This window comes from Dipteris shenzhenensis, chromosome 32, assembly GCF_047967505.1.
Source record: "Dipteris shenzhenensis isolate YYH24624 ecotype China chromosome 32, Dip_SZ_1.0, whole genome shotgun sequence".
Taxonomy (NCBI): Eukaryota; Viridiplantae; Streptophyta; class Polypodiopsida; order Gleicheniales; family Dipteridaceae; genus Dipteris; species Dipteris shenzhenensis.
This window is the reverse complement of record NC_141627.1, coordinates 29,623,207-29,647,694: the sequence shown is the minus strand read 5'-3', so window position 1 is coordinate 29,647,694 and position 24,488 is coordinate 29,623,207.

The following is a 24,488-nucleotide window of genomic DNA, read 5'->3' as shown; positions in this document are numbered from 1 at the left end:
GAACCCTGCATACTGACAAAACCCTGCTCTTCCTGCAGAAGCCGTGGAAAAGAGTCAACACCCTCTCAAATATGCTTCATAGTGTTTGAATTAAGACCTCCAAGTTACTCTGTTTTTGGGCATTTTTTATTATTGGATGCTTGATGCAAGCTTGGAGATGACTTATTGACAGAAAATTCTTAGTTAATAATGCCTAGCTCTTGTTCATCTTCCAATGCTTCATATGTGAAAGCAAAGAAAAAGAAACAAGAACCTAGATATGTCAATAGGAAGATAACAAAACTTGTGAAGGAAAAGTCACATAAACCATATTATTATTTTGATGCAAAAAGTTCAGGATTTTCTGATTTTATGACTTGCAATATGCACTTGTATCGTTGAGACTCATAAGCCATTTGTAAGAGAGCAGACACTGCCTAAACAAAAAGGTAAGACTCTCTCATGGCCACCCTTAAGATAGACAAGTTCAATGGCCAAAGCTTCCACACTTGGCAAATGAAAATCAAATTTGTACTTATGAAGGAGAATTTGGGAGATTTTGTCAAGCCAGGGAATAAATCATCACAAGAAGGTGAATCCACCACAACCAAAGGTAAAGGGAAGGCAAGTGACTCTACTTCAACTACACCAGTAGATGCTAAAAGGCTAGAGAAAGCTTTTGCAATTATTGCATTAGGTTTAGGAGATGATTATGTGCATCATATTTTAGATTTGGAATCCCCTTCTGAGGCTTGGCATAAGTTAGATGTGCTATTTGGTGCTAGGTCTCATACTTCTAAGTTCAATTTGAAAATTAAGTTCTTTGAACTTAAGATGGATGGAGACACTATTGCAGCTCATGTTAATAAGACACAATTAGCCTCAATCAACTCTCCAGAGTAGTGGACAGACTCTTATCCTACCCAAATGGAAAGATGGCCTCAATATTTTAGATCTAGACATGTAGAGCAGAGCTTTATTATGCAAGGTGTGGTCATAGGACTCTTGCAAGGGCATGCATCTTGGAAAGATTTCTTTATGAGATGCATATAGTCCTGCACTCCTTCCACTGGAGGCGATTCAAAAGATAGTACTAGATGCATATAGTGCTCCACTAATTCCATTAGAGGAGATTGGAAAGATAGTACTAGATGGATCTTTACATCAGCTCATCTTAGAGTCCCTTCCTCCTCTCTTATGGCTGCTATTCTGAAAGCCTGGGCCAGCTTCAAGAGTATTTTGCGGAGAGGTCCCCCTTCCGTTCGGGAAGAGATTGACAAGCAACCAATCAAGTGGATGATAGAATACTTGATAAGCATGGCAGACCACTAGGTACTTCTCATTATATGCATTGGTGGAGAGAGGGAGAGAGGTCCGGAGTCAGGCTCTTGAAGGATTTTCAAACGCCTTCCAGATGATCGTAGATTTCAGGTAGTAAGTCACCTTAGAGAAAGTGCAAGGAGAATCCAATAGATTGATGTCTCCATACCCAATCAAAATGGGTTCTTCTCGGTGACAGATATCACTCTAGGGACACATGGCTAGGAGCCTTTGCGAGATTAGGACTATGTGATCTGGCTGAAAGAACTCCGTGATAGAGCTCTGAGAGGTATCAGTCGGGGGAGAAGTCTACTCCTGTCTCCGTGCTCGAAGTATCCTATCTCGGTGTCTAAGCAACCAGCCAAACATCGCTGGTCTAGGTAGGAGAGGAAACAGGCTAAAACCCCATAACTGTCTCTGAAGAGGCAGTAGAAACGCCCTCGGATCTCATAGTAAACAGGACAACTGAATATGAAATGCTCCTCTATGTCAACCTCCTGCATGTCACATAGTGTGCATATGTGCCTCTCTCTACGTAACCGCTCTGCTCTGCCGCTCTCAATACGAAGTCTATGAGAAGAGATCCGGAACTGTCCAAGAGAGATCCTCAGCGAGTGGGGTACGTGAATCTGCATGTATCCTGGTGGATCAATGAAACCCTCTGCTGTGATATGTAAGAAGTGATCTCTGTAGAAGCCCAGCTTCACTGGAAGATCACTTGGGCCCAACCAAGTCTGGAATGTGTGTAGCTGTAGTAGATCCTCCCGGATAACTTGGTTGACCTCGTGTGATAGGAGGGGAGAGAAAGGAGCATCCATGCTATACTGGAAAGGAGGTAGTCTGTCCATGTGAAGCCCTAGTCCTGCAAACCATCTCTCTGTGCATGCATACCAACACCTCTGGTCTCCCCCTACTGCAAGTGCCATAGAAGAGGACAGTGCTAGCCATGGTATCTTGCTACGTCTAGATGTGTAATCCCCATACTCCCTGACTCGGTACAGATACGTAATGACCTGAAATGCAACATCTAGCTGTAATAGGGGTGACCCAAACTCCGCCCGAATGATCTAGTGAGGGATGGATGGTTTACCACAAATCATCCGTGATAACATAAGAACCTATAGCCGCTCCACCCCGACCCACTCTGTATCCGACAAGTCTGGCCCCCAGCATGGACTGCCATACATCCCTGCTGGGCAGACCAAGGAGTAAAAAAGCAACCCTTTGGTCCTGGATCCTGAAAGTGAGAGCGGAAGCACTACCTCTCTAGTCTAGCCAATGAAGCATATCCTCTACTCAGGCGTGCATGCACCGCGGGTCTCATATTGAAGATGGGTCCGGTAAAGATGACCCCAAGATAGGTGTATGATGAAACTACCTCAACAAAAGACCCATCAAATGCAAAATACTCATCGCATATGATGGCTCGAGATGTATTCAAGATCATAACCTTGGTTTTACCCAAGTTGACCTTCAACTCATGAGACTCACCAAAGAACTGTAGTGCATCAAGGTGTCTCTGGAGTCCCTCTGCTGAGGAAGACAAGAGAGCCACGTCATCTGCGTAAAGCAATATCCTTCAAAGTGTCCACAAGAGAGCAACCTGCCCCACCCTGTGCCTGCATCACTGTCTCGAGCTTGTCGATGTAGAGGCCAAACAAGGTGGGTGATAATGGGCACCCTTGTTTGACCCTGATAGTGCTCATGATCTCGTTTGTCCATCCAGATCCTGTCCGGACTTTGCCTGAAACTCGCTCATAAAGTGCCATGACAGCCCAAACGATCTCCTGGTCATAACCCAAGTCTTGTAGGTGACGTATGAGATGGGCTCTCGGAATAGTGTCAAATGCCTTGTGGAAATCCAAAAAGCATAGTAAACCCTCTGCTTCTGTGCCCTCGCTTCCTCAATGATACATCTGAGATACATCTGAGCACGAGAATATGGTCCATGGTCCCATGGTCCCATCTGAAACCAGCCTGTCCCGCTGCTTTGAGTCCTCGACACTCTGCAAATCTGCTGACCTCAGAATCAAGTACTAATGCATAAATCTTAGACATGACATGTCCAATCATAATGGTCCTGTAGTTCTCCGGGTTCATGGGATCCCTTGCCTTGTGGATGGGTGAGATAGTGTTGATGGTCCAGGTGTGTGGAAACCCCAAGCAGATAGCTTCATTAAATAGCTTGGCTAGGATCGCGGGGCTAGGAGATTAATCCAATTTGCAATGAACTCAATGTATAGTCCCTCATGATCCTTCGCTCGGCCATTATGAAGTTTCATTACAGCATCCTTTACCCCATCCCTAGTGAAGAGGATGCAAGATATGGGGGTAGCATATGTGATAGGTTAGGGGCTGGCTGATTTGGGATATCATAGAGCGTGCGTGCATAATCAGACCTGAGTGTCAGTGAGTGGTGGGGGGCAACGTGCCTCTAAAAATCCCCGCCAGAAGTCCTTAGAGTTGTTAGTGAACATAATGTTCAGTAGCTCCTCGTTCCAGCGCACGAAGTCAATTTTCTTCCTACGTATCAGATGACGGTACTCGCGTAGCGTCTCTGGTTCGCTCGGAAGGCTGCTTTTTGTTTTGCATCTGAGCTGATAGCGTAAAGCCTTACACTCATCATCGTACCAGCTATTACAGGGTACGGTCCCAGGTGGTGGTGGGCGGGTGGAGCGAGTGGTGTGGGAGAAGGCGTGAAGAGCGGCCTGGTGAAGTGAGCGAATGACTAGGGCAGCACGAACCTCTAATAGGGGTATAAAGTCAATGTATGTGAGAAGTATGTACAGAGTGAGTAGGTGAGTGATCGCAATCAAAGCGTATATCATGGTAGGTGGAGTAAGAACTCAACGGGGTAGAAAGTGCTGTGCGACAGGGGGTAGAAATGCTAAAGAAAAGATATGTATGATCAGCCCTTGGACGGAGAGGTGCTACGGTAAAGTCAGTGATGCGAGATGTGAAGGCAGGCAGGGGATCCCATGATGTAGTCCACAACACTGGAGCCGCCCCTGTGTGGGAAGCAAGTGAAGCCACCTGAAGCGAGCCATCTATCAAGACCATTATAGATAATGAGATCATGCATCTTGCCAAGGTCTAACAGGACCTGCCCATAAGATGTGAGCGGTCCTCGTCTATCAGCCGAAACTCGTAGCATACCTGCCACCTCAAGGTCAATGTCTGGCAATAGAGTGGAATCATCTCTGAAGTCGAGGAGTGGTGCCTAATGAGCGCCTGTCCTCGCGTTGAAGTCCCCAACTAGAAGGACTTCCCCTCGGCTAGAGAAGTCAACAATGGACTGATAGAGAGCAACAAATGGTGATGTCTCATCCCCCCCTCGAAATATCTCTGGCAAAGCGGGAGGTCTCAGGGGGGAAGTAGCAAACTACAATAAACAGATGTCGGCTATCCATGTGTCAAATCCGGATCCAGAGAAACCTGGAGTGTGGATCTCTCTGCTCCATTGAGATGTCCCCCAAAAGCAAGATTTGCAGTCTCAAATTGCCTGAAAAAATGATCCACACAGGCTACGAGCTCGAGAAGAAGTCCAAACACCATTAGGCCTATGGGCCCGACAAATATTTGCAAACTGTCTCTTGTAGTGCAGACTTTTCCTTCGAGGAGCAACCTTTGTCAAAGAAATGCCTCTACGTGCTCTTGTCTCCCATTTAGTAAATTTTCTGTGATCATTGCTTTGCAAGCAATGTCTAGCCTGACGTGAAGATGTGCTTTCTTCAAAAGACAAAGCCTGAAAATGACTGAGCTCAGTCAAAGGTTGACAAGTGTTTTGGGCCTGAGCAACAGTATGTCTCAATATCTTCATGTATTCTTTACCATAGTGTTGAATAACTGATTGCATTCGAGCAAAAAAGGTATCCCAAACACAATCCATATCAATATTGCTTTATGTGAGAGAGCCTAGTAGGCATCATAAACCATTTTCTTGTATTGATCATGCTCCATATAGCTGTTATTCACAATGAGGAGTCTTCTATGTAATAGCCATCATGTGGTGATTCATGAAAAGAGATCCGCAACCAAAGAGGAGCATGGTCAGAATGCGTTAAGGCATAATCTACCCACAAATTAGTAGTGAGAATGTCACAGTGCTACGGGTTGATCTTGTACTCATGATCCAATCGAGCCTGATACGGAGACTGTGCATTATGATGGAAAGTAAAGCCTGGCAGCAAAGGATGTGATTCCTTCCAAGATCAGCAAAATTGAATTGCAACAGTAATTGAGACCAACTCTGCCTCTTAGAGGCCAACATATGAGTACGACCTGATGTATGCCAACATATGAGTACGACTTGATGTATTGTCTCCCTGCTGAGGAGCGTTGTTGAAATCACCACAAAGAAAAGCATGTTGCCTCCAAGGATATCGCTGCATATAATACCTCTACTATGAGCAGATTGAGGTGCATACACTAAGGCAAACTCAAAGATTTCTCCCTAAATAAGACATTGCACAAACCATCCATCTGCCTTGTGCATCATTGAAGGCAACAACGGGCTCATGCTTCACTTAAAAGACCACTCCTGAAAAATAATGTTGTTCAACATAAAAGATATCATAACCAACAAAATGACCATGCTATCCAACGTACATGTGTTGGTTATGCTCTTGTAAAGTCACTATGTCGGGCTGCAAATGATTGAGATACACCCATACTATCTTCCATTTTCTAGCATCACACAAACCCTGTACATTGAGTGTCAAAATTTTGATTTGTGATAACATATTTACAGTTTATGTACATTGAAAGCAAAGCCGACTCAAGTCTGCAAATCCACCTCAGGGTTAGAACCTCTACCCTGAGGTGACAAAGGTGCGTGATGAGAGGACAACAAACCCACCACATCCTCTTCAAGAAAAAGAGTGTGACTAGCTGTCACAACAGCCCAAGTAATGCCAACACCTAAATTTTCTTCAGGAGTATGGCCATTAGATGCAGTACTGTTCCATGTGCGTGGAGGTAATGGCCTTCTGGCTGTGACAATCTTGCGCGGAGTCTGCCAGACTTATTGTAAAGTCTTTTCTTTGCCTTTAGATTGAGAGGTGAAAGGCAAAGTAGAAGCATTCCCATTAGAAACAAGTGGCGCCTTGCCTTTATCCTATGCAACATAAGCATGTTTATTGCCTTTGATTTTAATCACAGAAAAGCCACCCATATCCTTGTTTTGCATCTGCGTGGGCATAGCATCTTGTGGCCTCTTTTGCACACGCAAAGGACATTGCGAAGCCATATGCTCAATTTATTTGCATTCAAAACAAGAACCTGCAAACAAACCCCACTTGAGCTTGTAGAACGCACTTCCCATAGCCACATTGTTCACAGTGACAAAATAAGGTTCAGGTGTGGGATTATCAGTATTCCACAACATACAAAATCGATTTGAATTCCCATTTGGTCTCGGAGGACAGACCACTTTACCCAAAGAAGTTGCAATTTTGGGCAAGAGGGAAGCCAAACACTGTGGAAAATCAACCACTTCATCCCAAACTGGACAGTGATGCCTGATAAGGGCTTAATAGTCCCTGGTCGGCGGTGACCATAGAACGCCATGGACCATTTGCTGTCCAAAAAATTGGAGGGTGCTCCAGTAGCATTTGCTTATGCTCCTCATCTGTCATAATAACTTCAAAAAAGCCTGGGGCTGCATAATGGACCTTGCGAACAAAAGAACCATCAAGCCAATTTCCAACTTCTGCAGCAACAAACATACGACCTGGAAAGAAAATAAGAACAGCATGCTTTGCATAGTCGCTCACAGGATCAACAATGTCATCCACCTCAACCATAAGTCCAGTGATCGACAATGCAAATCATATCCGATGTGCACAATAATTTGCATGGTTTTCAACCCAACTGGTATTGTGACACAAAATTTGGGGGCTTAATTCTAGTCACTTCTTAGAGTCAAAAGAACAAGAGGGAAAGGAAAATAGACGAATCAAAGCAAGATAAAGATATAAACATCAAAGGTGAGATCATAGTTCAACATGGGAAAGAGGAAAGGTGGAGGGGAAGGGATGCGTCAATTTTACGAGCAAAAACCTATGAGCAGGTTTATCCGAGCGTGTTTTTCAAGAGATTTTTAAAAAAAATTTTCTTTAGGAAACATGGTTTTTACACTTTTATTTTCACTAGAACTAGATCCCTTTATCATAAAAATATACAGACTAGTCACTCATTCATTTTTACACAACATAATATTCTTATTTAGAGACATCCCTTTGTACCCCTGTTATTACCTTAAAAAAGTGTTGATTCCTTTAAGAAACATTTCTCATAATCACTCTCAATGTAATAATACTATGCATATATAATTACTTATTAACACATTTATATCATATGGCAATATCTTTTTAGTGTTTTTATAGCATATTTATGACATGTTTCTAAAGAAGTTTAAATTACTATAAATAAGTATTAACTTGGGCTTATATATCACTCTCATAAAATACATGTAATATTTAATACTATATATGAAAGATTTTCCAAAATATAACTCCATAGATGTGCTCAAATGGGGTGTTCCGATCAATTTGAGTGGCCGAATGACTATATTTGGACATTGGATATGAAAGTTATGTCACTTTTAAAAGTGCTGTCCAAGGTAGTTTCGCCAGCGAAACTACCTTGGGAGACTTGCTTCAAAGGGGTTTCGCTGGCGAAACTACCTGGATGGCTTGCTTCAATGTGTTTTCTTTGAAGAAACTCTTTCATGAAGATAGGTTGAGAGAGGGTTTTCAATGTCACCCCCTATTAAGTAAAAGTTGTAAGAAGGATCATAAGGGAATTTTCATAGAGAAGTCTACTCTACATGTGGGTTTCTTCAAAAGCCATCCCATTATGCTCTCACCATTCCTACAGATTCACCTAAAGATTTTTGTATAAAATAGGCATAGCTATAATACTTTGCATATTTCTAAGTGAAACTATGTTTTCTTCTGATCGATTTTTGCCATATTTATGCATAGTTGGAAGCTTTTTTTTTCCTTCGCTCGGACGCTCCGAAGATTTCGCTCAGAAAATGCTCGTCCCCGAGGGGAAGCATTGATTTCTACCAAGCGTTCAACGCCAAATGTAAGAGCAAGCCTCTGTTGAAAGAAAATTTTCATACTAAGAACTACATGGATGGAAGTGAAGGGGCTGAATTGGTAGGGCTCATTCTGACGTATGGGGTTGTTGGGTCGCATCATTTTCATAAAGCTCAACACAAGAGAACCCACAATTATTGGAAATAAAAAAACAGCTACGATAGCATGGGAATAGCTCTTCCTTTGACCCTCAAAACCCAAAACAAAGAACACATGCTTGTAGGATTTCAAAAGACAAGAATGTTGACATATAGTTCACGAAAAATGAAACAAGAGATGAGAAGTTAGGACCATTTTAGTAACAGACTCCAAAACTGTCCCAAATCCAAGTCTACCCTGTTCTGCACACTGTAACATTTTCTCAGTAAATCAGAACATGGAAGTAAAGACATAAATGGATAGAGCTCAAAGAGACGAAGATTTTGATATAGGTTTCGACCAAAACGAAGTAGGGAGCAAAAAGTTATGGCCGTTTTACGACAGGGTACCAAAACAGTCCAAGAGCAACTTGAGCAATAGGAAAAGGCAATGATTTCTCTTACTGAAGGGGTTGCTTCCACGATACATATTGGACTGAGGTCGCCCTAAAGGGTAGAGAATCCCCTCAGAACAGATCCCAAAACAAGCCATACATGAGCACCAACGGAGCTCTCGAGCGAAGAGGAAAAAAGTATGAGAAAATAGGAAAAGAAGAAAAGATCTTGGTTCTAGAAGCCAGGAAAGCTTCCCAATGGGAGAGAACAACAAAGAAGAGAGGGACTAAGGCTCTAGGTCGGGTAAGCCTTTCCATCCAGCATCCTCCTGTCGATAAGGATAGTCAGCTGGAACATACAGGGCCTAGGCGGAGTTCCACACCATTGCCGTAGGCAGCTGATCTGAAACCAGCTTCATCCAGGCATCACTGGAGGTGCTATTGATATCCTTTTTATCCAGGAACACAAGTTGGATGCCAGTGATTGCTCTAAGTCTGGCAAACTGCTTTCAGGAGATATTTTCTGGTCGCCTGCTATGGGCACAAGGGGAGGTACTTGCATTTCGGTCTCTCTTTCTATTCTCCCCTTGGTTGCTGGTCATGGTATTATCTCCCCTTCTAGAGCTCAATGGATCATTATTTTGATTGGAGGGCGTAAGATTGGTTTTCTCAATCTTTATGCTTCCAACAACAGAGGGGAGCGGATCTCCTTTTGGAAGGAGTTACTCTCTTGGGCACCCATTGCAGATTCTTGGATCATTGGTGGTGACTTCAACATGGTTGAGTTCCCTTCAGACAAAAAGGGAGGCAGACAGGGTGGAATTCATTCTTTGGAGAGGGCAGCCTAGGATGCCTTCCTCTTTCAGTTCAGTGGCATAGACACTTGGTTGGATGATGCCTTTCATATTATGCCACAGTCACTCCTGTACTCTTGGTCGAGCAGGAGAATACACATGCCCATTCATGCACGGATTGACAAATTTTATGTAGACGATTGGGCACTTGACAGAGGAGGATCTGTATGCATTTCTACTGGGGTTTCCACCTCAAATCATTTTCCAGTGGTGTTGTAGATTCTTGAGCCTCATCGGAGAGGACGCTCTGCCAGTGTCAAGATTCCGGATGCTTTTTATGCAGAGGAGAGCCTCATGTAGAATATTTTACAGATTTGGGTTTCTCACATACAAGGTGGAGTTGTCCACCCATCTCAGGTAGCTGCAGCCTTATCCGGAATTAGTGACTATTATCATACAGTCGCTGATTCTAGGAGATGTGAGATTGGTATATGCCAGCACTTAGCGTCCCTTCAGAGGGAAGAGCAGAAGAGGCCCACAGATGCTTGGATTTAGGAGCGCCTTGCTGCAGCAAGGGCTCATTTGCAGACATTGTTGGATCAGAGAGCAGAATATGCCTTTCATGCACGGGAATCCTTTTGGATTCAGATGGGTGGCAGGGTCAACAAACACTTTTTCTCTACTCATGGGCCCAGACATAGTAGAGATAGTGTTTCGCAGCTTGTTGACTCAGACGGGGTGTTACAGTCAGATCCTAATGCTGTCATGCATGTAGCTTCAGATTTTTTTGCATTCCTTCTTACTGCAGATCCAGGCACACAGACCATTGATGATGCCAGAGAGGTTATTGGGTAGTGTATCCCTGTATTGGTGAAGGATGAGATGTATGTTTCTCTGAATGCACCTTTCACCAATGCAGAATTCAAGACTGCATTACTTGCACTTCACAAGGGCAAGTGCCAGGTTCAGATGGACTTACCCCCTCCTTTTTTGTTACTTTTTGGGAGCAGATTGGTGATCACATTACATCAGCCCTACAGGGCGTGTGGGACTCTGGTGAGATGCCGGACTCACTTATAGATGGTCTCATTCATCTCATCCCAAAGGGGGGTAATAGGAATCTTGTGTCTCAATGGAGACCCATCACTCTATTGGGCACTTTTTACAAGATTCTGGCGAAAGCCATTAGTCTACGGCTACAGGTTTTTCTTCCAGATTTGATTCATGACACGCAGACAGGGTTTGTGCATGGCAGAAGTATTTTTGATAATATTTTCTCATTTTGGGAGGCCTCAGAATAGGCCATGCAGAGCCGCCAGAGATTGGCCATTCTACTCTTGGACTTTGAGAAAGCTTATGACAGAGTAGACTAGGATTTTTTAGAGGGTACTCTATCTCGCTTTGGTTTTTCAGATGCATGGATTAGAGGAGTATCCTCTCTATACAGATCAGCCCATAGCCAATTGCTCATTGGGGGGGTAAGAGGGGACAGGTTTCAGATTTCCAGATCCGTTCGCCAGGGATGTCCTCTTGCCCCGTTTCTTTTTCTGTTTGTGGCGGAAGCTATGAGTATCTACATTAGATCTCAAGCTAATATTTATGGGCTGAGGCTTCCTATCCGCCGGGAAGAAGAGCTCCTGGATAGTGAGTTGGCAAATGACACGGCTGTTTTTTTGGATGCCTCCCCCAGGACACTCACTTCCTTTCGGATAGCCTTGGATTTGTTTGCACGGCTGCAGGTGCACACATTAATTGGCATAAATCCAGTGGTTTTTGGATTTGCGAGGATGACACCCCAGATTGGGGTAATGATATTGGCTTCACTTGGGTACAAAGGGGCGTCTTCGTCAGATATTTGGGCTGCCAGGTTGGGGTGGGCATCTCCCCTTCACAACAGTTTGCTCTGGTGTTGGAAAGCATCAGAAGAAAGCTCCTTTTCTGAAGCTCAGCCAAACTTGACTTGGCCTCCAGGGTGGTGGTGGTTAACCAGGTTCTTCTAGCCACAGCATGGTTTGTATGCTCTTGTTGGTGCCACTCTAGGGATTGTATCACTCAGCTTAAGAGGCCTATACGAAACTTTTTATGGAGTGGTCTAGATGGCACAACTGATGTTACAGCCAGGGTGGCTTGGGAGACCTTGATTCTTCCTACAAGAGAAGGGGGTTTGAATATCATCGACCCAGGTTTACAGTGCAGAGCTTTACTCTAAAAGTTCGTTGTGAGAGGGCTTATGCCAGGGCAAGAGCCTTGGAAGGATTTTTTTATCAGATGCATACAGTCTCGCACGCCCACTTCAGGAGAGGATTGGACACACAGTACTAGATGGCTTTTCACCACAGCCCACCTCAGGTCTCCCTCTTCCCCTCTTATGGTTGCTATCCTCAAAGCATGGGCCAGCTTCAGGAGTACTCTTTGCAGGATTCCCCCATCCACCCGTGAAGAGATTGAAAGGCAGCCTATCATGTGGAATGGCAGGATTTTGGATGAGCTTGGCAGACCACTTGGAGCTTCTCCTCACATGCAGTGGCCAAGATGGGAGAGGGGCCCTACATCTACAGTGAGAGCATGGAAAGCCTTCAGGAAGCTTCCTGCAGACCAATAGGCCCAGATGGTTCTTAATCTCAGAGGGAGTGCAGGGAGAGTCCAACAGATTGATGCAGCCTTGCCCTTGGATTGGGTGGACACAAATGACATGCCTATTACTTGCTCCACCTGGATGGGGACATTTTCCAGATTGGGAGTTCCTTTACAGGTGATTGCTTTTCTTGACCCACATGAGGATGCCTTAGGATTTGATGTTTCTTCGGGGGGTAGGCTGTCCAGAGCCACAGACGATATCTTGTTGGAGGTACCGTTTCAGCCAGTCAGGATAGTGGGCTTCATGGAGCGTGGCTCTCTTTCACAGTGGTACTTGGATCCTGACCCGCTTCTCCTCGCCCTTGGCTCATGGAGCCTGTGGCTCTATGGAGGTGTCCCAATTAAGTTTTTGCAGTGGGACCCTGGGGAATGGGAATGGATAGATGAAGGGCACTGAGAGAAGGGCATCCCCTTCTTTCGTTACACGGTCAGTAATGCCAGGAAATTCCAGCTCAGCTGTAGGGGTTGGAGGCCCACCAGAGCTCATCATTGGGAGAACTTTCAGATTCCTGCTGACTTGCAGAAATTTTTTTGGCAGAGACTCTGGAAATCCCACCGGAATAGAAAAATCACTCTCTTCTTTTGGCTTTCTATTCAGTGGGATAGCAGTAAACCATTGGAGGTCCAAGTTCGGAGCTGACCCTTCTTGCCCTCGCTGCCTTTCTGCTTTGGAGACAATACAGCACTGCCTTTGGGATTACAGACACGTGAGAATCATATGGAAGGGGATTGCAAGACTTTTCAGCACTTTTGTTCGCCTATCTTTCTATATGACCTAGGGATCAGTGGCTTGGCTTACTCTTTCAGGGCCCCAGGTATTTTTTGAGAGACTTGATTCCTCTTGGGCTCTTCACATCTGACGACACCTTGTGGAGTCGTGCTCCTTAGAGGATGTTCCGGCCACTCTTGTCAGGGCTGCTCACTCCTCGGTCGACTCTCCATGGGAGATCCTATCAAGCATTGCAGCATGGCACATTTGGAGAGCCAGATGCACTGAGGCTTTGGAGGGTTCTCAGGTTCACCCTTCTCATGCATAAGCATAAGCATAGGCATATGTTTGAAAGAGGTATAGTTTTTAAAAATAGTTGGTTTTGAAAATATTAACATGCTTTTTAAAAATTAATTTCATTTATTATTTTTTATTAATAAAAATGTAGTGTGTTAGTTGGAGGTTTGCATAAATTGACCTATGACAGTTCGCTCTCACTGATGAAGGATCTTGGCCAGTACTTGGACAGATATGATACACACTTTGATGGCCATTTGGGCGACCATGCAGGGATCATCTCGAGTAGCCTCCTCTAGGAGAGTTGCTTTTCTCAGAGATTGGAGAGACTCTCCCTTCTTTGCTGAGACTTCTACAGGGTTGAGATGGCATTTTCAGCCTCAGCCTTGGTTTCTTTCTACCTCATTCCTCTGAGGTGTTTTTTATTACATGCTTAGCATGGTGTATTTCCGCATAGAGCTTGCTCTAGCGGGTTTCTTTCTTAGTAGAAGTCTCTTTTTTGGAAAAAAAAAAAAAGAAAACATATCAACAAAGTGCTTGTAATACTTTGTTTTACCCAAAATGCCCCTCACCTCTCTGACATTACTAGGTGGTGGAAGGGCCATGATTGCTTGTACCTTCTCAGGATCCATTTCTATACCTTCCTCCGAGACAACATGTCCTAACAAAGCCACCTTCTTCCTGGCCAAACGGCATTTTTGCAGGATTAAGGCAACCTTTTGCATCATCAATACTTTTCAATGCAATCCTCAACTTTTCCAAGTGATCCACACGGCTTGAATAGATGCAAAAATCATCCAAAAACATTCTTATGAACTTTCCCAAGTAGGGTGCAAATACCTGGCTCATGAAACGTTGGAAAGTTGCTGGTGCATTAGTTAAACCAAATGGCATCACCCTATATACATACACCCCCCATGGTGTAACAAATGAAGTCTTCCTTTGATCTTCCTCACAAATCCGAATTCGGAAGTATCCAGAGTACCCATCACATACTGAATATATTTCATGGCCTGCAACTTGATCCAATATCTCATCTTGAAATGGTAGAGGAAAATAATCCCTCTTCGTGCATGCATTTAAAGGGCGAAAGTCCACACAAACACGCCATTTCTTTCCTTTCTTGGGAGTAACCACCACTGGAGAAACCCACTCTGAATTCTCAACTAGAAAAATAAATCCAGCTCGGAGCAAGTTAGTTACCTCCTCCTAAGCACTTTTGCTTGTACCACTCCCAACTGTCTAAGCCGTTGCACCACTGGCTTGCTTTGAGACTTCAAGTCAATTTTGTGCTCCACTAAGGTAACTTAGCGCACCTGTGAGTAACTATTTGCAAACAGATTAGGAAACCCATCAAGCATTTCTAGGTATTCATCTCTTTCCGTACCTGTTATGGTCTCATCAAGAAGAATCTCGTTTTGTTAGCAAAGACTAGTGTGATCCATTACTTCCTCATACATGCTTGAAGATGATTCTCCTTCTGAAGCTCCATTTTCTTGATTGTCCCCCCAATCAACACCAAGGCAAAGACCAAACACCACTCCTTCCACCTCTCCTTCTGAGATGGACTCCTCGGAGGTGCCACTTGTCTCGTGATCGAATGACTCGGACTCTGAGATCTCGGAAGTTGAAGTTTCCTCCTTTACCACCTTCTTGTGGTGACTCTTGATGTTGTAGCGGACCGTCCTATTCCCTCCTTGGAGAATAAGATTGTTATGCTCTAGCCGAGATAGCATGACCTCGGAAAGATCGGTGGGCATTTTCTCTTAGATGACCGACTTTTGTAATATTTTATGTGCGTAAATAAAATGGTCAAGGGAAGTAACTGCCAAGGTCCTAGGTGAGGGTGTATTGGCATCGACTAGGTGGTTCTGAGTGCTAAGGCCTAGGTGCACCTAAATGTGTAAAAATGCCAAGGGGCAAATGTTTTAATTGTGCCCCAAGAGAGGGGTAAATGGTGTACCAAGCTAAAGGTCTAAAATGATGACATGTGGCAGGAGGGAACCATCTAGGGAACTGAGGGCTTGTGGATAAGCATGAAGGAAATAAAGTTACGTATCTTTGGTGAGCATGCCATCCATGAGATAGGCTGGGAGGAAATACGGATGCCTACGCCTGTGACTATGGTTTTACCTGTGATTGACGAAAAGAAAGAAATGGATTAGTTAGAGTTCGTTTCATTTGGTATCAGAGCTGTCAAGCTTAATGAAGGGATTACGTATGAAGGCGTTCACCGATTCGCTCCGGTTTTCTGAGAAGCAGCAGGAGCTTCATCAGATTGCATCTCCTTTAGCTCATGGCCTCAGGCTGTGAATCGACGAAAAAAACTAGACAGAGCATATCATTTGCTTCGTGGAGCTGAGGCGTGACGATGGGTGACGTACGGGCAGCGAGGTGTTGGCGGTGTCAAGCGCATCATTGGCCTCATCTACGAAGTACGTGTCGAAGGGCTCATGAGGACATGATGGCGACTCCAAGGGCTCGTGACCTCCATGCGACGGGGTAGACCTGAGGGGCACCTGATGGATGATATGAGGTGCTGTGGGAAGCTGTAGGCATTGATCGCAATTGACGAACGCACAGATTACCTTCACGCAGTCGCACGTCTGACGAAATAGAGAGCAGGCTGATTTTGTAAGAGATGGCGATGGGCGACACATAGGCAGCTCATGGCTACGTGGGGATTCGACGGAGAATCAGGGTGAAAATATGAGACCGTGTCGTTTGGTCTGGTCTAGCTAACTGCAGATAATTCATCTGTTCACCAAACCAGAGCCAGTTGGTCCAGTTAGTGTAACTAGACAGTTATCCATCCGATTACTGTGGGGCGGAAAAAAAAAAGAAGAGTTTTTTGGCCACCAGTTTCCACTTATCTGCTGACAGTTAATTTCCTGTCAGAAAGACGGAGTTTTGCAGAAAGCTAGAGACTTGCAAAAGGCTTTGGCAGAAGAAGGAAGTCCGGGTGATTTGCGCTACATGGAGCATCCAGGGAGCATCTTTTTTTCCCTTCTATACAACTTTTCAGTTGCAGTCTATTATTCCTGTACAGCAAAAGGGGAATTCGAAGTGTGATATATTTTTGGGGTTTTGACATATGGAAAGAAGTTGAAAAAAAATAAAAATAAATAAATAAATGAAAATTTTCTATTTTTCCTTTTGAAAGAATGGAGACAGAGGGACAAGATTCCAGGGTAAATCCTGGTGAATCTAGAGCGCGATCTACGCAAGAAATGTCCCATCACACAACACCTACTCTGGTAGGTAGGATTTCTGTATTAGAAGATGCTTTACAACAAATCATGAACCAGCAGCTTCAAGTGAATGCTGGTCAAAATGAAATTAGGGAGATGGTGCAAGCCTTGTTGGCTAGACCATCTAGAAATGAAAAGGGCAAAGCTCCAGCAGAGCCAGAGCCTAGTATGCACTCATCAGAACGTGCAAAGGTCAAGGTACCTAATATTGCTAATTATAGACCGGAAAAGTATGTTGGTCGGATGACCGAGCGCAGTTCTGATGTGATCGAGGTTTGGTTACACAAGTGGGAAGAAGCCTTCACCATTTGTGAAATCAGATCTGATCTAAAGAAAATCTGCAAGACCACTCACCTGTTTATTGAGGCAGCAGAGAGATGGTGGATAAAGCAACAGAAAGATCAAGTTGCCCCTACCACCTGGGAAGGGTTTAAGACTGAATTTAAGAAACACTTCCTTCCACCTGACGAAGAGTCCCGAGCTTGGGATGCTTATAGAAACCTTCGCCAGAGGAATTTGTCGGTGGCAGAGTACACTGACAAGTTCAGGGAATGTGTTATGAAGATAACAGACCCTCTCCCTATGTCGGTTCAGTTGAAAGACTATATGTATGGACTGAACGACAAGATTAAAATGCAAGTTCGGGCTAAATATGTGACTACATTAGATGAATCTATTGCAGTAGCCCTGAACTATGAGGATGCCAGAGGCAGGCCTAGTGGGTTTGTGCACGCAGGGACTCAGCATGAGTACCGAAGAAAAGGGGGATTTCAGAGGAAATGGACTTCAAAGACAAGTGTCTCACAGCCAAGTGGCCAAACGAAGCAGGTGAAGCCGGTTGAGGGACCAGCAAAGACTTCAAAGACAAGTGTCTCACAGCCAAGTGGCCAAACCAAGCAGGTGAAGCCGGTTGATGGACCAGCAAAGACAAGTACCACCGTTGGGGTGAAAAGGAAAGTAACTCCAATGGCAGCCCAGGCTTGGTCAAAGTCCTCGTTGACCCCTGAGCAAAAAGAAAAAGCTAGAAAAGAGGGATTGTGCTTCGACTACCTTTAACGACATCAGTGGAAAGATTGTCCACTAAACAAAGACCGTCGCACGGCCAACATGATAATATCTGAATGCGACGCGGAAATGCAGGAGAGTCCCAATACGGAATACATGCAAATGCAATTGGCGGGACCTTCTCAGAGGTTAGTACCTGTGTTATTAAGTGTGTCTGTTACTAAGTTAGTAAGCGGTGCACCTGATAACATCCTTTCAAAGCCCGTAGCAACGGGGTATACGGTTTTCGATGAGCCCGAGTTGATTAAAATGAAAGGGCAAGTAGCCAATCATGATGTGATTGTGTTGTTTTTTTTTTTTTTTCCATGAAAAAGACTTCTATTAAGTAAGAACAAAAACCCGCGAGAGCAAGCTCAAGGCGGAATACATCATGAAATCATGAGGATAAATAAAAAATCCCTCAGAGTGAGGTGGAAAGAAGCCAAGGCTGAGGCTGAAAGTGCCATCTCAACCCTGTAGTAGATTCAGAGAAGAAAGGAGAATCCTTCCATTCCCTGAAGAAAGAAGCCCTCCTAGTTGAGGCTGCACGGGAGTCCCCCTGCATACCCGTCCATACGGCCATCAGAGTGTGTACGATGTCTGTCCAGATACTAGCCAATGTGTGCGAGGGATGAACCTGAGTACCCTCCATAGCCTCTGTGCATCTGGCTCTCCAGATATGCCAGGCTGCTATGCTCGCTAGAATCTCCCAAGAAGTATCCACAGAGGCATGTATAGCTGTAAAAGGACGGTGTGGTAACACATCCAACGAACAGAACTCAACCCGATGACGTCGAACCGAAATGGCCCGAGAGGAGTCAACTCCCTCATAGAAAACCTGAGGTCCTGTAAGAGAAAGCCAAGCCACCGAGCCCCAAGTCATAAAAAGTGGGGAATGGGCAAAGTGACTGAAGATCCTGGCTATCCCCATCCAAATCAATCTCGCCTGCCTGCAATCCCATAAGCAATGCTGAATAGACTCCGAAGCAGAAAGGCAACGAGGGCAAGTAGGGTCGGCTCCGAATCTGGACCTCCAAAGGTTCACTACAATCCCTCCATGGATAGAAAGCCAAAAGAAGATAGTGATCTTTCTATTCCTGTGGGATTTCCAGAGCCTCCTCCAGAAGTACCTCTGCTGATCCGCAGTAATACCAAAAGTCTCCCAATGAGGAACTCTGGAGGGTCTCCAACCTCTACTACTAAGCTGAAATCTCCTGGCATTACTGACCGTGTAACGAAAGAAGGGGATGCTCTTCTCTCGATGCCCCGCGTCAATCCACTCCCACTCTCCGGGGTCCCACTGTAAATACCTGATGGGAACTCCTCCATAGAGCCAGAGCCTCCAAGACCCGGTGGAGAGTAGCTGGGGGTCAGGGTCTAAGAACCACTCTGAATCTGATCCCTGCATCAAAAGATGATTGTGTTGTTTGACTCAGCGTCAACACACAATGTAATTAACTCGAAGCTTATTAAGAGGCTCAAGTTGAAAACTAGTCCGTTTGACTATTCTTATACGGTCAGGATGGTGGACGGAAGTTCAACTGAAGTATGGGACCAAAGGGTTACCCAGTTGGAACTTCGAATACATAACTATGTTGAGAAGTTGGACTTTGAATTGACCAGGCTTGCTCACGCAGATATAGCCCTAGGCATGGCTTGGCATTTTTGAAAAAATCCAGCCATTGATTGGAAAAAGCATATTTACCAGTTCAAGATGAACGGGGTAGAATATGTTTTGGAGGTGAAAAGGATTTACCTGGAGGACCATTGATTTCAGCCATGGAAATTCGAAAGACTCCGAAAGAGTTTCTGTGACTGTGTATAGCATCGGTAGAGTCGATTGATGATGCGTCGACTAGCACTGAGGCTACCCAAGATGGGGAAATGGCCGAGTTGGCTAAAGAGATATCGGAGAAGTTCTCTGATTGTTTTAGGGATGAGTTACCTTATGGGTTACCTCTAGAGCGGAATGTTCAACATAAAATTGAGCTTATCCCGAGGGTAGAACCTGTAAATAGACCTCCCTATAGATTAAGCTTTACAGAAGAAGCTGAGGTGCGAAGATAACTGGAAGAATACCTCAAGCTGGGGCAGATTCAACCAAGTTTTTCACCTTTTTCTTCGCTAGTGATATGAAAGAGGAAGAAAGATGATACTTTTCGCCTCTGTATAGATTACATGGCATTGAATAATATCACTATTAAGCACAGGTATCCGATGGCTCGGATCGATGATTTGCTAGATGCATTACATGGGGCCGTAATTTTCAGTAAGATAGATCTTAAGTGTGGCTACCATCAGATCCGTATTAGAGCCGAGGATGTGCATAAAACCGCTTTTAGAAGCAGGTTTGGACATTATGAGTTTTTGGTAATGCCCTTTGGACTTACCAATGCTCCAGTGACATTCATCATGCTTATGAATGATTTACTACGTCCGTATATAGGAAAGTTTGTAGTACATTTTATTGACGATATTCTAGTATTCAGTAAAAGTGTTACTGAGCATCATGAATACTTGAGAATAGTGTTCAGTACTTTGAGGAAAGCCAGTCTTTATGTAAATAGGAAGAAAACTATAATGTGTATGGTTAGACTTGAATACTTAGGATTCATAATTACTCTTGAGGGGGTAGAAATGGATCCAAAGAAAGTGACTGTGATACTGACTTGGCCAATCCCTCAGAGTTTGACCGCTTTGCGATCATTCTTGGGATTTGTCCAATTTTATCGAAGGCATATCAAAGGATATTCCGAAATAGTATCGCCATTGACTGATCTGACCTCAGATAAAGTACCCTTTATATAGAGACAGAATCAACAAGAAAGTTTTAACACCATAAAATAAGCTGTGGTCACAGGACCGGTGTTAAAAATAGTTGATCCCCAGAAACCGTTGTTCATGGAAACCGATGCCAGTGGCATTGCGGTAGGAGCAGTTCTCCTCCAAGAGGGAAGGCCAGTAGCCTTTGAAAGCAAGAAGCTTTCTCCCTCTCAAAGGAATTGGCCAACTCATGAATTAGAGTTGTATGCTGTTGTCCATGCTTTGAAAACATGGCGACATTATTTGTATGGATCAGAGTTTTATGTGGATGTTGATCATGATACTCTGAAACATTTTTGTAAACAACCTGACTTGAGAGGCCGCCAAGCTAGGTGGGCAGAACTCATGCAAGAGTTTAATTTGACGATTCGGTACCGAAGAGGAAAAGATAACAAAGTTGCTGATGCATTGTCACGCATTATGCATAACATGAGTTTCATGGTATTAGAGAGTGCTCTAATGGCCGAGATTAGAGAAACTCAAAAGGTGGACGAGTTTGTCTAGTGTCTATGGCCTAAGGCTCATGTGTTAAAACCCGGGGAAAACGAAAAGAAATGACCTGGCATCCAGAAAAGGCCAAACGTATGCAAGATATGCCATAAGGGATGGTATGCTGAAAAGAAATGGCAAAGTAGTAGTACCTAATGTTGAGATGTCGAGCTCCACTCGCGATATGCCAGGGTGACCGTTGTGCATTTATGTCACCGACTTGTTAGCTGCAGATGCAGTTGGTACACTGTCCACGAATAATAGCTGGATGACAGCTATCCTTATCTACTCTAGTTTGTGGCTCAGTTAGTATGCCACCTTAGTTAGTTGAGTTTGGTTTGAGACCCACATATAGGGTTCTTCTATTTCTTTGTACTAGAGTTCTTTTGGCTTTCACAACTAAGAAGAGGAAAACTGTTTTCAGCCTCCACCTTTGTGTGTATTCCCCCATTGTGCATGTGAGAAAGCCGCAAGTGAGACTCCTTCCCTCTCTCCCACTATCTTCACATGGTATCAGAGCCTTGTTCGTGGTAAGGAGCTCAAGAAAGCAAACCAAGTTCGTGGTGTCCTGGTAAGAGGACCAGTGTTGCTTTCCTATTTCGAGTTTGGGAGCAAATCTCTGCAGGTAGCACAGCCAGAAGTGCAAGAGTGCACTGTCTCAGATTGAGACGCCCTTCGCGGTGTGGCCAGAGCACAATATATTTTTCTTATTCGAGGCCATTTCGGGCCCGTTTTGAAGGCGGAAGTTCTTCGCAGGCACTCAGAAAAAGGCCCTGTTTTTGCTGTGCGACCACTGCTCGCGACTGGTTGGTGAAAACTTGCCGCAGAAATTGCATCGTATGCCTGTGTGCAGAGATATTGGGAGTTGCAGAATCATGCATGTTGCCTGTTGACGCAAAATCGTCACTAGGAAGTGACTGTGTGGTCAAATACCACTTTCGTCAGTTTTGCAGATCTGCCCGTGTGAGGCAAAAGCTGTGTTTTTCGCAGTGACAGAATATTTTGCAGTGTTCTGTAATGGCGTCTGATTCTCTTTCACAGATTGTCACAGAAAAGCTTGACAAGAACAACTTCCAGGCATGGAAGTTTAGAATGACGAATTTCCTTATGAGAAAAGGCTATTGGGAGTTCATTACAGGAAATGAAGAAGAACCAGTTCTTCCTAATGTTCCCAATCAACACGAAATGCAGGCATTGCACAGAATTCACAGCAGCAATCACAAAATATCAGTGGACCTGCAGTGTCCTCTAGCAGTGGTTCACATACTTCGCCATGGACAGGCAGATTGAGATCAGGAGAATCTCCTCAAAGCAATGCAGATAGTGGTACGCAGGTATCACGAAAAGGAAAAGAGAAGGTAGATCAGCCCATGTTTGATGTGAATGCAGGTCACTCTTATGTGGATGGTGAATCCAGTGGCTCAGAACAGAGCATTGATGCTGAGTTGGGTATTCCTTCTGTTGTTACACCTGGAGTAAGGAAGACCAGGGATGTTTTGAGAGCACCTGGAAGTGAGCCTATTTTGTGCAGGTCTACCAGAGCTAGGTATCCTGTGGATAGGCTGAAATATGATGGATTTACAGCCATTCACTATGCCTATATGGTCAAAGTGATACAGGAACCAGAACCCACTTCTTTTGAACAAGCCATGGGAAATGAAAAATGGGAGAAAGCCATGGATGAAGAAATGGATGCCTTGGAAGCAAATGCTACATGGGAATTGGTGCCTTTGCCTAAAAACAAGAATGCAATTGGCTGTAAGTGGGTTTATAAGATCAAGCACAATGCAGATGGTTCTGTGAATAGATACAAGGCAAGATTAGTTTTCAAGGGGTATGCACAGACATATGGCATTGATTATGAAGAAACATTCAGTCCGGTTGCAAGGATGGCAACTGTAAGAGCAGTCATTGCTATGGCTGCATCAAAGGGATGGTCTTTACATCAAATGGATGTAAAGAATGCCTTCTTGCATGGTGATTTGCAAGAAGAGGTCTTTATGGAGCAGCCACCAAGTTATGTTCATGCTATTCATCCTGAGTTTGTTTGTAGGTTGAAGAAAGCCTTGTATGGCTTGAAGCAAGCACCTAGAGCATGGTCTGACAAGATAGGACAATATCTTGTCACTATTGGCTTTCAGATTTCCAAGGCAGATTTCTCACTCTATGTGAGAAAAACAGAGAAAGGGATTTGCTGCTTGTCATTTATGTTGATAATTTCATCATCACAGGTGATAGTGATGAAGATATCCTTCATGTGAAAATGCTATTGAAGCAGAAGTTTGAGATGATTTGGGAGAGCTGCGTTATTTCTTGGGCATTGAGGTGATTATATCACCAAGTAGGATACAGCTCTTGCAGAGGCAGTATGGATTGGACATGCTGTCCAAATATGGGATGACAGGCTGTAAGCCTATTTCAGTTCCTTTGGAGTAGAATATGAAGCTAAGCACAGATGCAGGAGAGCTTCTGGAAGACCCTACTATGTACAGACGCATAGTAGGAAGTTTGATTTATATGACTATTACCAGGCCAGATCTAAGTTATGATGTTGGATTGGTAAGTCAGTTTATGCAGGCTCCAAGGAAACCGCATTTGGATGCGGCTAGACGCATACTCAGGTATGTGAAGTCCACATTGCAGTATGAACTATTTTATGAGGCTGGGGTTCAGATACAGTTGCATGGATACACTGATGCTGATTGGGCTGGTAGTATTTCTGATAGACGATCTACCAGTGGATATGTGTTCTCTTTTGGGAGTGCTGCAGTCACTTGGAGCAGCAAGAAACAGCCTACAGTTGCCTTGTCGAGCACAAAGGCTAAGTACAGGGGTGCAGCAATGGCTGCATGCGAGGTAGCTTGGTTGCATATGCTACTCTATGATATGCATCAGTCTACAGATGGGCCACTTGTCATTTATTGTGACAACATGCGCAGTATACAATTGGCAAATAACCCAGTCTATCATGCTAGAACAAAGCACATTGAGGTGCATTATCACTATGTGCGGGAGAAGGTTTTACTAGGTCTTATTGATCTAGTTTATGTCAGCATAGAGGATCAGGTAGCTGACATATTCACGAAGGCATTGGGCGCAGAGAAGCTGCGCAAGTTCAGAGACTTGCTTGGTGTGTGCAAGAATTGGGATTGAGCTCGAGGGGGAGTGTTGAGATATCGAGCTCCACTCGCGATATGCCAGGGTGACCGTTGTGCATTTATGTCACCGACTTGTTAGCTGCAGATGCGGTTGGTACACCGCCCACGAATAATAGTTGGATGACAGCTATCCTTATCTACTCTAGTTTGTGGCTCAGTTAGTATGCCACCTTAGTTAGTTGAGTTTGGTTTGAGACCCACATATAGGGTTCTTCTATTTCTTTGTACTAGAGTTCTTTTGGCTTTCACAACTAAGAAGAGGAAAACTGTATTCAGCCTCCACCTTTGTGTGTATTCCCCCATTCTGCATGTGAGAAAGCCGCAAGTGAGACTCCTTCCCTCTCTCCCACTATCTTCACACCTAATCAGAATGATCTCAGGCAGAGAGTCATTCGACAGTGCCATGATA